This window comes from Neomonachus schauinslandi, chromosome 4 (genome assembly GCF_002201575.2).
Source record: "Neomonachus schauinslandi chromosome 4, ASM220157v2, whole genome shotgun sequence".
NCBI lineage: Eukaryota > Metazoa > Chordata > Mammalia > Carnivora > Phocidae > Neomonachus > Neomonachus schauinslandi.
In genome coordinates, this window is record NC_058406.1 from 111,965,475 (window position 1) to 111,979,016 (window position 13,542).

Consider the following 13,542-nt stretch of genomic DNA (forward strand, 5'->3'; position numbering starts at 1 on the left):
ATGGCTGCTCCCATGTTGGGGGCATAGATATTTACAATTGTTAGATCTTCTTGTTGGATAGACCCTTTAAGAATGATATAGTGTCCTTCTGTGTCTGTTATTACAGACTTTAGTTTAAAATCTAATTTTTCTGGTATAAAAATTGCTACCCCAGCTTTCTTTTGAGGTCCGCTGGCATGGAAGATGGATCTGCATCCCTTCACTTTCAGTCTGAATGTATCTTTAGGTTCAAAATGAGTCTCCTGTAGACAGCATATGGATGGGTCCTGTCTTTTTATCCCATCTGCAGCACTGTGCCATTTTATGGGAGCATTTAGGCCGTTCACTTTGAGAGTGATTATTGAAAGATATGAATTTATTGTCATCGTGTTGCCTGTGAAGACCTTGTTTTTATAGATTGTCCCTGTAAATTTCTGTTGTAGATCACTCTTGGGGTCTTTCTCCTTTTATCAAACCCCCTTAATATTTCTTGCAGGGCCGGCTTAGTGGTCACATATTCTTTCAGTTTCTGCTGGTCTTGGAAGCTCTGCATCTCTCCATCCATTCTAAATGGCATCCTTGCTGGATAAAGTACTCTTGGCTGTGTGTTCTTCTCGTTTAGTACCCTGAACATGTCTTGCCAGGCCTTTCTGGCTTGCCAGGTCTCTGTGGATAGGTCTGATGTTATTCTGATGTTCCTCCCTCTGTACGTAAGGAATCTCTTCCCCCTAACTGCCCTTAAGATGGTTTCCTTGGTTCTAACATTTGCGAGTTTTACTATTACATGCCAGGGTGTTGCCTGTTTTCCTTGATCTTGGGAGGGGTCTTCTCTGCCTCTAGGACATGAATGTTTGTTTCATTCCCCAGATTAGGGAAATTCTCAGCTACAATTTGCTCAAATATATCTTCTAGTCCTCTCTCTCTCTCCACCCACTCTGGGATTCCAATAATTCTGACATTGGAATGTTTCATGGTGTTACTTATTTCTCTGATTCTATTTTCACGGATTCTGAGTTGTTTTTTCCTGGCCTCCTTTTTTCCCTTTTTATCTATTAAATGGTCTTCCAGGTCACTAATTCATTCTTCTGCCTCACTTACCCTAGCTGTTAGATTATCTAGATTAGATTGCATCTCATTGATAGCATTTTTAAGTTCTGCCAATTCAGCTTTCATTTCTGCCCTTAGAGACTCTATATTGCCATTAATTGATTTCTCCATTCTAGCTGTTGTCTTCATAATTGCTAGCCTGGATTCCTTCTCTGGCATTTTGGTTATATCTGAATCCATTTGTAAATCTGCAGCATAAGTCATAATCTCGGAGTCTTTCCTATTTTGGGTGTTCCTCCTAGTCACTCTGTTGATGGGTGGTTGAGGGAATGAATAGAGTCCAAATTATTGACCACAACCCAAGCAAGATGCACCTGTTTTCTAGGGACTTTAGGCTTGCTGGCCTCTTGTTTTCCCAGCCTGTCTTCTGGGGGAGGGGCCTGTCATGCTGTTACTCTAGCAACCCTGTTTGGGCAGAGTTGTCCTGCCCCCCTGTGGTGGGGGATGGGCTCAGTGGGAACCGGTTTGGGGGGCTTTTGTTCTCTGGCGGCTTTCCCTGGCGGTTTTCCGCATCTCTTCTGAGAATCAGAGCAAAAGAGACCATTTCCAACCCTCTGCCTCAGAGCAGAGAGTTCACCTTCTGTGCTTCAGTGAGCTCTCCAGGCCACACTATCTCTGTTTCTGTCTGTGCTGCTATAAGCGGCACTCCTGGGTTGTGCGCCCCTCAGCAGCGCTCCCAGTCCTTGCCTCCAGGTCAGGGCATGTCTCTGCCCATTGTGCTTCTAAAACCACCAGCTGCCCCCAGTTCGCATGTGCAGCCCCGCCCCTTGGGTTTCCGTCCAGGGGGCTGCCCTAAAGTCCTTTCCCCACCTCTACCAGTCTGCGAGTCTTTGCCCTGTCCCCTGTCACTCACTGGCAGTGTAGGATCCCCATGGCTAGGCTCCCTCCTGCTGCTGTTTATCCTCTGATATGTGCCCATGAAATCACGGCTCCCCACTTCATACCTCGAAACCAACCACCTGCGATATTCTGTTTGTAGAGATCCAGATCTTCTTACATCTCAGGCTGATTTCATGGGTGTTCAGAGTGGTCTGGTAGATATCCAGCTCAATTCTGGGGACCAGTTGGAATAGAGTCCCTTACTCCTCCACCATCTTTTCCCTCTCCCTCTCCCCACATTTTAAATGTGGGACAAACTCGAGGTATTTGAACAAAACAAAATTTATCAAGAATAAATTAAAGCCTTATAATTGAAACAGAAATCATGTGGATTATACACAAAATTAGATTATCAGTAGTATATGTGAAAACTTTGGGGAGAACTGAAATCATCCAAATATCCAAAGAGTAATTAAAAATTCATGGCATATACACACAGAGAAATACAGTACCCACAAGTTACCATGTTTTCAAAGACCATGTTTTCAAAGATATGGGAATCTGGGAATCTGTGTTAAAATATAAGCCAGAAAATCATAGTGGATTTAATACACCACTCTCAGTAACAGAATAAGCAGACAAAAATTCATAAGGACATGGAAGTTTTTATTTTCCAAAATAAACACACTGTATCATGGGCTTATATAAAACACTGCACTCAAAAACTGCAAAACACACATTCTTTTAAAACATATTAGGAACAAATTTAGTTATTCAGACCATAAAGCAAATCTTATTTTAATAGACGAAAAGTTTCCTTAATAAAATAACAAGTTAACATTCTATGAATATTTTACAGAGGTTTCTGAAGCTTACAAAACATCTTGGCCTATGACTTAATGGCTAATTAACTCTGCCTTCTGTTCAAATAGAGCTGACTTCTATCATGCCAGCTGGCCTTTCTCAATAACTGTATCCTAGCCTCAGCTTTCAGTCTCCTAAGCTTCAAATCTCTGCACCCTCCCCAGCCCCACACTGATAGCTCTCTTCCTTATATGCAAAGTGGGTATAATAGCATATATCTTGCAAGGTTACTCTGAAAATTAGATGTGATTTAGATCTAGAGCAATGCCTAATGCATAGTAGACATTCATAAATTATAGCTACTGTTTTGTGAAAGCAGCATTTAGAAATGCATATTCAGAGGGTTTTGAAGATTACTGCATGGCCCTTCAAATCTATTTCACATTGTTCTGCCCTGGTATTCTCAAGAGAACTGGGACTGGGCCCAGATGGGTTCTGATCACCAGGCAATGAACAATGTAGGATGCCACCTACCCAGAGAAAGAACATTTTGTCTTTACACAAAAGTAACATCAAATCACCCAGATGTGGGGCACTGGGCTGCACCACGTGGGTGGGAAGCACTGTTGTCTAATGCATACAAATCACTCTCAGCTCTCAAAGCTACTCCAGGGGGAAGACACGTTTGCTAATTAGTCTGAAGGTATCCTATAGACTGACAGTGGCCTTAGACAAAGACACTGGGAGGAGTGGTCCTTTTTTCCTCCATTGTACATTGCTAGGTTGGGGTGTGAAGTCTGGAATTATGTAGTTAAACTCTAATTATAAAGATGATAACTCATAGAGCATTTATTCCTCATAGCAAACAAGTGGGCTTAGTTCCTTGATTTTCCTCTACTTTGCATATGAAGAGACTAAGGTACAACCTCTAGGTGGCAGAGTTAGGATTTGAACCCAAGGCCAAGCTTAGCCTCTACACTACAACCCCTGTAGACAGGACTATGAAAATGACACGTTTTATAGGACAAGATGAGGACCCTGAAGATGGAAGGATGCAAAGATGGAAGGGACCCCAGTCCTCAATGATATTACACAGTCACTGAATCAACCTTGCCTGTGTTCACTCTACCTTGGGATTTCTCAATATGTAGATAGATCATCAATCTGCTTGTTGTTCGAGTCTCTTTAGGATGGAGTTTTTGGTTCCTTGTGACCGAAAGCATAGGAAAAGAAAGGAACAATGGGTGGTACAAGATTATGGACAGGATCCCAAACCCCTAAGAGGCCTGGACTCAGAACATGTTTATGATGGGGCGGTGGGTGGAAAGGGAAAGATAATGTGAACTTCAGGAAGTCCTAACACTTCTGGTTCAGAAAAAGCAGCTCAACAAATCACCCAAAAAGAAAGAGGATCTGAAGAGGAATGGTTGAAAACATGGGGAAGGAATTCCATTGATGAATATTCAATATCTTACCTCTTATTGAATATCTTACCTTTTTATTATCCTCCTTGACCACATTGAGTGACCATCCAGTAGATGCTAAATGAAACTAATAATAACTAGTCACAACACCCCTTGAGTTGCATTTGTCAAGGGGCAAGACAATCTGCAAAGTAATTGTTCCTGCTATCCTCACAGCTGCCAAGGCTTAAGAAAACATTTAAAAAAATAAAAAACAGTACAGCCTACCCACAACTGACTCCAAGTAATTACAACACTTTAAAATAACACAGTGACGAGCTAGGAAAGGTTTATCCAAAGCCAACGACACAATTCTTAGATCACCAAGTGCAAATTTATTTCCTTATATTGAGAAGCAAAGAGGGTATAGAGCATAAGAAAATAATAGAGGTGCATTGTGTTTCTCAGCTCTATCTTGAGGTCACCCAAAAGGCAAGAGTTTATAAGTAATTTTACAGGAGAGAAGGGGAGCACACTTTTCCCTACCTAATCAGCTGAGTGTAGTAAAAATAGAACAGACCTATATTAAATTCACTTTGTTTCAAACAAGAGTCACAAGGGGCACCTTGGTGCTCAATTGGTTAAGTATCTGACTTGATTTCAGCTCAGGTCATGATCTCAGTGTCCTGGGATGAAGCCCCATGTGCTCAGCAAGGAGTCTGCTTGAAGATTCTCTCCCCTTACCTCTCCCCTTCCCCAAATAAATAAATCTTTAAAAAAAAAAAAAAAGACGAGTCACAAAAACAATAAAAAAATAAAATAAAAATAAATTCACTTTGACAATGTGGAAAGAACACTAGACCAGGACTGACTCAGGACACGAAATGGATAAGCCGTAACCCCTTCCCTGAAGAACCCAGTCTGTGGCCTCTAACCTGAGCAACCACAGTACTGATTCTAGTTCCAGCTCAATGTGGTACCTCAGTTCTCTTCCCCAGGGGGCAGTTTGACCACTTCTCCCCAAACAAGAAGTAACTAACTTAGGGAAAAACACCTAAATCCCCATGTCTTTTGCATAAAGTGAGGGATTTGGGGGAAATGAATTCTGTTGCATCAATCAGTGTGGAAAATAAGGCTTTCCTCTCTCTACAAGCCTAAGATTCTATGATGGTTAACTTCTTTGGAGGCTCTACATGAGAATTATTAGTTTTCTGAGCTCCTCTCCTATGGGCCACGAAAGAAAGAGAGGTACATGGTTAGAGATGGGAACAGTTTTCTATTCTATCCATTCATTTTGTCAGTCAGTGAGTCAGTTGCTGAAATGAACAGATATCTGCATTTCATTGAACGCCCACCATGAAACAGAGCCATACTGAGCCCTAAGGGTACAAAACACTGAAATAAGACATATTTCTGCCCTGGGGCTTCACATTCAGATGCCTCTGAACCCAGGGTCTGGGTAGTGAACTCAATATCTACCACAAAAGATGAATCTACTAAAAACATAGGCCACTGGCTTTATGTCTCAGGATCAAAATCAGGTTATCTTTGCTTAAAGCAGCGTTGTTGGGAGTGACCCCGCCCACTTGCTTTGTGTTAAGTATGGCCCATCCCTGCTCTAAATCAGGGGAGACTTAGGGTTCCAGATCCTCCTTGAAATCACATGTGACCATAAGAGGACATTAGCACCAGGAGACCCTGGAAATCGATGCGCTTTATTTGATTGTGAGGATGGCAAAATATGCCCTCAACTGCACACACCAGTATCTGAAAGCAAACTTGGCCCCTGATGGTAAAATTCAGCATGCAGAACGATTGTTCTGATTTCCTGAGGGACATGTGATAACTGATTCACAAATATAAATAGGCACAGGCTTCCTACAAAAGACTGTTTTTCATATCATTTGAGTAGATTTTTATTAGAACTGTATTTCATCTTTTATCAATGGCTTATTTTAAAAAGCTAGGATTTATAATGCGCATGAAAATTTTTTTCTTGGTTAGGAACCACTCAACCAGGTGCCTGAAAGTCTCTCATGAATTCAAAATGTAGTTTACAGCTGCACGCCGCCCCCCTGTCAGCCCAGCAGGAGCCATTAGAGCTCACAGCTGTTGGATTATGTCCATCTACCTCTACAGTCCACACATGGCAGAAGGCTCAAGGCTCAGCAACATGGCATTCCCATTCGATGAAGCGTGTGGTCCTCCATCACTGTGGGCTTAAGTGGTTCCTTCCTTCCTTCCTTCCTTCCTTCCTTCCTTCCTTCCTTCCTTCCTTCCTTCCTTCCTTCCTTCTCTCCCTCCCTCCCTCCCCCCCTCTCTTTCTTTCTTCCTTGCTTTCCTTCTTTCCTCCTTTCCTTCTTTCTTTCTTGCTGTTGTGGTTTTGATGTAATTTTTTTTCAGTCAAGGATATTGATTTAACCTATTTAGGATGATTCTATAGTACATAACAGTATACTACTACTTTACAAAAAGTAAACAAGAGACTGACTGCATTCCTAAAGTCAAGAGTCTGGATATTTTGACTGACAGGAATAATTGAAACTGGTTAAGAGCTCAGGACCTGCAACCTGACTGTGAGAATGTGAATCCTAGCTCCAACACTTGCTGGTAATGTGATAGTGAGCAAGTTATAAACTTGTGCTTCAGCTTCCTCATCTATGAAATGGGTCAGTATAGTACAGCTCACTAGTGGTTGTGAAGATGCAATGGGTTAAGGTTCATAAAGTACTTAGAACAGCTTATGGTACACAAAGATAATAACTAACTTTTATATAGAGCTTGCTAATAAGAACTTAATAAATATTTGTTCTTATTTATCCTAAGCCAAACCATGATTATTTCTTGGACTTAGCTGCTCCACTGATTTTTTCTACTCTCCTTAATTTCTTCTCCACATAGCAGAGAGCTATTTTCAACACAAAAATTGCCCATGGCTTAGAAATTAGTTTGTAAACTTTAAGGCAGAAGAAATCACCCATTTTCTCCATACTCTAGTTGATAAAGTTGTATCCCATGGGAATATAGTTTGACAAATCTGATCCTGCTATACGTGTCCACTGGAAAGGACCAGTTGAGTCAATGACCAATGGTAGATGATGTGAACCAGGTTTTTCACTGTTGGAGTGGGAGCTACAGATAAGCATGGGAAGATGCTAGAATGATCCATGTGATAATGAATGAGAGGTGGCATCATCAGTACTGTCTTAGTCCACTCTGGCTACTATAACAAAATACCATAAACTGAGTGACTTATAAACAACAGAGATTTATTTTTCATAGTCCTGGAGGCTGAGGATTCCAAGATCAAGGCCCTGGCAGATTCGGTCTGATGAGAGCCTACTTCCTGGTTCCTAGATGGCTGTCTTCTTGCTGTGTGTTCACATGGCAGAAAGGGCAAGAGAGCTCTCTGGGTCTCTTTCATAAGTTCAAAAATCTTATCCATGAGGACCCCATCCTCATGACCTAATAATCTCTGAAAGGCCCCACCTCCACATACCATCACATTGGGGATTAGATTTCAAAATATTAATTTGGGGAGGACACAATCATTCAGTCTATAGCAAGTATAAACTCATGTTTAGCTTAATAGATACAGGTGGTTATATACAAAAATATTAGTAAATATGTGTATATATACAGAGTAATATACACACATACATTTCTTTGCTGTCAGTTGAGAGAGCCCAGCAGCAATGGCACCAAAATCTGAATAATCTATGGACTTTCATCAGTTAATAACAATGTATTTGTTCATTAGGATAAGACAAATGTACCATTGTAATGTAAGATATTAAAAATAGGAGAAACCAAATGCAGGCTATATGGATACTCCCTGTACTATTTTTTGCAATCTTTCTGTAAATCTACTCTTAAAAAATTAAGTTTATTTAAAAAAAAAAAAAAGACATTTGTGCATGCCATTTGCTCATTTGAAACTCACCACTGACCTCTGGTTAATATTCCTACTTCTCCAAATTCTCATCAGGCCCTACCCACAGGGTCCCACCCACTCCTAAGTTCCCCTTTCCAGCAGGGACCCTTCTGTGTCCTCCATGCACTGCCTCTGGAGGTCCACAAAAGAGTAATCTCCTAAGCCTTCACACACTCGTCTCTGCTTGCCATACTCTTACCCTCATTTCTGATGAAGGGGCTAAACCAGATCAGATGTCAGGCTTTCATCAACACAATTATCATGGTGGACTCATAAATAACTAGCCCCCAGCTACATAGCTCAGTAACAGAGCTGGGATCTTTGGGTCATATCTTTCCTTCCAAGACCTGTATCACTTTTATGTCCCTCACTTTCAAGTTTGCAGATGTTCTGATTAGCATTTTCTTCTTATTTCAACATGGCCTTTATGATGCTAGATATGTAGTTACCAGTTGTTAAGAACTACTTCAGGAGAGTCTTGCCTTTTCCACGGTAACCAAACAAACATATGCTACAAGGGTATCACTCTCCTCCTCTTGGAGAAAGTCAGCCAAATAATCCCATCTGTACCATGGCAGCAGATGAGCCTTCCGTGAATTAATTCCTCTACCACCAGCTGCCTGGGCAGTTCTCCCTGTTGCCAACAGGGCTGATTTCCTCAGTGCTCCGTCTGCTCAAACACGGCACTGGCTTTGCAGAGGTTGCTTATAGCGTAGACTCTCAGCTTATCTATCTTCTTCTTTTCTAACAAGCAAAACCTGCATGATTTCCAATTACTTTCTGGAGAAGAAACTCCACAGTGAAAAATGAAGCAAATTGTTCAAGGTGATATTTTGAATTAGGGTGCTCCAGATTTCACTGTCAATACTTCCATAAAAGTATAAATGATATATTCTTTCTCCCATTCCCCCCCCACACACACCAAAAAGGCTAGAAACATCATAAACTTCCCAGTAGACCTGCCCAGGATTCCTAATAAAAATTTAAAAGCTTTTTCTTCTTCAGGCACCCCATTGAATCTTTGAAGTAACCCATAATGATCTTAATTGGCTATGAATCTCTGAATTATTTCTACACCACATTGTGCTTCATTGTATTTTCCTTGTTGCTCTTAATAGAAGCTATTTTCCCCAATGGATTTCAACGCTTCTAGTCTAACTCAAAAAAAGTCAGCAAAAATTGATCTCTAAAAACCACTCTTTATATGGCAGTAAATAAGATATTATAACAATGTTTAGCTCACTTTTTTTTTTTAGGTTATAGTGTTTATAAGCAAATGGTTTGAAGTCTGTTTGCAGAATAAGCCATTTTTAAATGGCCCCCCAAATTAGTAAAAATGTCAGTATGCCTTTAGCTCCTCGCTTTTCCACATTTACTAACATTCTGAAATAAGCTTTGTATAGTTTATTTATAAAGAAAGCCAAGTACATGTGCAAATATCACCCTAGAATTACAGAAAATGGTTTCAAAAGGTTAAGCAATTCACCATCAGTATCAGTAAATACAGCTGCTAGATAAGAAAGGAATATCTAGATGAAAGAAGTACTATTGAATTATGTGGCCTCAGGAAGCTCTTAACAATAAAATATTTGAAATCACAATTTATAATAAACCTCAATTAACCAGAATCTGAAACCTTTAAATAATTGCAAACCTATGCCACGTCTGCCATCCCTTAGAGGAAAAATGTTTTTCAATAGCAACTGTTGAAATAAAAACTGGTTTTTAACTGATCTTAGGAAAGTCATAAATTTCAATTAACCAGAAATACTATTCCAGTTAATTACCATTTCCACTAATAACAATGATGAAGTCCTTTCAAATGAGTAACTATAATCACAAAAGTGTCTTTGATGATGCCTTTCTAGAAGAATCTAGAAGACAGTTCTATCAGGTGCAAGTGACGGAAACTCCCAATTCATACTAGTTTACAGATAATTTATTGGTTCATATACTTTAAAAGTCTGGAAACAAATGTGTTGCTTCAGGTTACACAACAGCAGCAGCTGAAACGATATCACCAATGGCCCTGGACTTCTCCATCTCTCTGCCATACCTTCCCATGTCTGGTTTGTCCTCAGGCAGCTCCGCGACTCTCCTGCTGGTTGTGAATGGCTACAGCAGCTTTGAGTCTCACACCCTCACGCCGCACCATCGAGAACAAGAGCGACTCTACCAGCGGCTGCTCTGAGAGATGAGAAAGTTCCCCTTTCCCGGAGGCCAATGTTACATTATATCTCTTTGATTCTGGTTGGATTATGCGCTCATCTATGAACCAATCCCTGTGGCCAGCGAGATTGGATGGCCAGCAGACTTCCACCAATCACAGCCAAGTCTTGGAATTGTAGTTGGGCTGGAAAATTGAGGTTGTCACGAAAAAGGGAAACAAGAATTGATGCTGGGGAAACAAAAAACAGCTGTCTACTACAACAGCTACAAGGATCTCAAATACCAAAAACAGAAAGCGCCCTGAGGTCAGCAGATGGAAATGAGAGCAGAGTTAATGAAAGCCAGCGGCTACCTCCAGTTATACCATGCTCAAGCCAGGCACATGCTTTTTTTGCCATATACGCTAAAGCACTGTAGAGGAGTTAAAATTACCTGGAAACTTGAAGATTGTGTAGTCGAAAGGCCACATAGAAATAGCCAGAACCAAAACAAAAACAAAGAAACACTGATCTTAAAAGCCCCAGGAAGATAACCATGTTCCCTGAAGGTAAAATTTCAGGCTTTGGAGGCAGACAGATCTGGGTTTGCCTCAAAACTACACTCCTTATTGGCTGTGTAGTTACTTTCCCTCTTTAAGGCTCAGTTTTTTCACCTGAATAACAGAAATAATAAGACTTTAAATAATACTTAATTCATACAGTTACTGAGAATTAAAATAAGTTCTTGTAGGCAAAGCACCCAAATGCCTGGCACAGAGTAGGGACCCACTATATGCTTCTGTTGGGTCTAGGATTCTCGCCATCACCATGGAGGTGTTCCAGGGAGTGATGGCATTACCTGCCTATTTCCAACCACCACAAGACACAGTTGTGCCTCCAGGTTTCTTAGACAAAACTAGAATCCTACCATAAGGTCCCTGTTTTTGTTTTATTGTTACTTTTTCTGATTCTTGCTTGATGTATTCTTTTTTTTTTATTCTTATGTTAATCCCCATACATTACATCATTAGTTTTAGATGTAGTGTTCCATGATTCATTGTTTGTGCATAACACCCAGTGCTCCATGCAGAATGTGCCCTCCTCAATACCCACCACCAGGCCAACCCATCCTCCCACCCCCCTCCCCCGCAGAACTCTCAGTTTGTTTTTCAGAGTCCATCGTCTCTCATGGTTCGTCTCCCCCTCTGATTTCCCCCGCTTCATTCTTCCCCTCCTGCTACCTTCTTCTTCTTTTTTTTCTTAACATATACTGCATTATTTGTTTCAGAGGTACAGATCTGAGATTCAACAGTCTTGCAAAATTCACAGCGCTTACCAGAGCACATACCCTCCCCAGTGTCTATCACCCAGTCACCCCATCTCTCCCACCCCACCCCCCACTCCAGCAACCCTCAGTTTGTTTCCTGCGATTAAGAATTCCTCACATCAGTGAGGTCATATGATACATGTCTTTCTCTGTTTGACTTATTTCGCTTAACATAATGCCTTCCAGTTCCATCCACGTCGTTGCAAATGGCAAGATCTCATTCCTTTTGATAGCTGCATAATATTCCATCGTGTATATATACCACATCTTCTTTATCCATTCATCTGTCCATGGACATCTTGGCTCTTTCCAGTGTTTGGCTATTGTGGACATTGCTGCTATAAACATCGGGGTGCACGTACCCTTTCAGATCCCTACATTTGTATCTTTGGGGTAAATACCCAGTAGTGCAATTGCTGGGTCATAGGGTAGCTCTATTTTCAACTTTTTGAGAAACCTCCATATTGTTTTCCAGAGTGGCTGCACCAGCTTGCATTCCCACCAACAGTGTAGGAGGGTTCCCCTTTCTCCGCATCCCCGCCAACATCTGTCGTTTCCTGACTTGTTAATTTTAGCCATTCTGACTGGTGTGAGGTGGTATCTCACTGAGGTTTTGATTTGGATTTCCCTGGTGCCGAGCAATATTGAGCACTTTTTCATGTGTCTGTTGGCCATGTGGAAGTCTTCTTTGGAAAAATGTCTGTTCATGTCTTCTGCCCATTTCTTGATTGGATTCTTTGTTCTTTGGGTGTTGAGTTTGATGAGTTCTTTATAGATTTTGGATACTAGCCCTTTATCTGATATGTCATTTGCAAATATCTTCTCCCATTCTGTCAGTTGTCTTTTGGTTTTGTTAACTGTTTCCTTTGCTTTGCAAAAGCTTTTTATCTTGATGAAGTCCCAATAGTTCCTTTTTGCCCTTGCTTCCCTTGCCTTTGGCGATGTTTCTAGAAAGAAGTTGCTGCAGCTGAGGTCAAAGAGGCTGCTGCCTGTGTTCTCCATTAGGATTTTGATGGACTCCTGTCTCACATTGAGGTCTTTCAACCATTTGGAGTCTATTTTTGTGTGTGGTGTAAGGAAATGGTCCAGTTTCATTCTTCTGCATGTGGCTGTCAAATTTTCCCAACACCATTTGCTGAAGAGACTGTCTTTTTTCCATTGGACATTCTTTCCTGCTTTGTCAAAGATTAGTTGACCATAGAGTTGAGGGTCCATTTCTGGGCTCTCTATTCTGTTCCATTGATCTATGTGTCTGTTTTTGTGCCAATACCATGCTGTCTTGATGATGACAGCTTTGTAATAGAGCTTGAAGTCCGGAATTGTGATGCCACCAGCTTTGCTTTTCTTTTTCAACATTCCTCTGGCTATGCGGGGTCTTTTCTGGTTCCTTACAAATTTTAGGATTATTTGTTCCATTTCTTTGAAAAAAGTGGATGGTCTTTTGATGGGGATTGCATTGAATGTGTAGATTGCTCTAGGTAGCATTGACATCTTCACAATATTTGTTCTTCCAATCCATGAGCATGGAACGTTTTTCCATTTCTTTGTGTCTTCCTCAATTTCTTTCATGAGTATTTTATAGTTTTCTGAGTACAGACTCTTTGCCTCTTTGGTTAGATTTATTCCTAGGTATCTTATGGTTTTGGGTGCAATTGTAAATGGGATCAACTCCTTAATTTCTCTTTCTTCTGTCTTGTTGTTGGTGTATAGGAATGCCACTGATTTCTGTGCATTGATTTTATATCCTGCCACTTTACTGAATTCCTGTATGAGTTCTAGCAGTTTTGGGGTGGAGTCTTTGGGGTTTTCCACATAAAGTTTCATATCATCTGCAAAGAGTGAGAGTTTGACTTCTTCTTTGGCGATTTGGATGTCTTTTATTTCTCTTTGTTGTCTGATTGCTGTGGCTAGGACTTCCAATACTATGTTGAATAGCAGTGGTGATAGTGGACATCCCTGCCGAGTTCCTGACCTTAGGGGGAAAGCTCTCAGTTTTTCCCCATTGAGAATGATATTCGCTGT